The following is an 848-nucleotide window of genomic DNA, read 5'->3' as shown; positions in this document are numbered from 1 at the left end:
ACTTAACATTGGCAAAGACCAAATCAATTGCTATCTAATTAATTTGGTGAGGTATTTCTTTCACCTGAAACAACTGATGCTTTTTCCCCCTAGCAGTTGCGTTGTTTGAATATTTATTACAACATTCTGTGCTCTTTCAACCCCTGAGAAAGCCAAACCCTGCCCTTCAAAGATGCTTAGAATGACTTGTGTATGCTATGAAGACCTGTCTACCATGTAAATACACGAAGGTGACTACTTTTTTCTTCCTGGTTCCTGCTAAGATTGCGTATTTGTGTTGGCATTTTTTACAAGACCTGCGAATACCTTCTGCTGCAGAGTTAAAGGCTGGAAAACAAGATCAGCATGAGCTGATGGGGCGGGCTGAAGACACGCGTCCCGGGAGGCGCTCATCACCGGACGAAGAAGACGCTGTCTTCCATTCCCGCCTCTGTTTTTTTTTTTTTTTTTTTTTTTTTTGCACGCAGGCTGCGGTGTTCACTATCTGCACGTCAAGCTTCAAAGAACACCTCCCTTCATTTAGCCAGGACCCTATTCCTCAGTTTAGCCCTGGAGAGGGCCGTTGTCACTCATCTCCGCGGGCCAATGGGAGGGCAGTAAGCCCCGCCCCCTCCGTGGTCGGAGCGGCGGGCCTGCGCACTGGGCGGTCCAGCGCCGCCGCCCACCGGCTGAGCACCGTAACCGGGTCTCCGGGGCCGTGGTTGTGCGCGGCCGAGGAGGAGGAAGCTCAGGCGGTCGGGGTAAGAGGGGCCGGGGGAAGGGGCTTCCTGCCCGTGCGCCGCGGTGGCCCTGCGGCCGCCCCGGCTCCTTGTTCGTGCGCGTTGCCGGCGGCCGCCGCCCAGCGATCT

At 54.8% G+C, this 848-nt stretch overlaps 1 protein-coding gene and 1 pseudogene across 1 annotated transcript in view; one reads left to right on the top strand and one right to left on the bottom strand.

Annotated features, from left to right (window-relative positions):
• LOC101624681 overlaps positions 1-393 on the bottom strand; it is a 6,038-nt pseudogene extending 5,645 nt beyond the window's left edge.
• A 240-nt stretch (positions 394-633) lies between these two features.
• Positions 634-848, top strand: part of STX7 (syntaxin 7) — a 38,377-nt gene continuing 38,162 nt past the window's right edge. Inside the window, exon 1 of the mRNA XM_004674117.2 lies at positions 634-740. The gene's annotated coding sequence lies outside the window, so the exon portion shown is untranslated. The remainder of the gene's footprint in view (positions 741-848) is intronic.

This window comes from Condylura cristata, unplaced genomic scaffold (assembly GCF_000260355.1).
Source record: "Condylura cristata isolate star-nosed mole 26May11 unplaced genomic scaffold, ConCri1.0 scaffold00001, whole genome shotgun sequence".
Classification (NCBI taxonomy): domain Eukaryota; kingdom Metazoa; phylum Chordata; class Mammalia; order Eulipotyphla; family Talpidae; genus Condylura; species Condylura cristata.
Note: the sequence above shows the minus strand (reverse complement) of the source record. Positions and strands in the feature narration are given on the sequence as shown.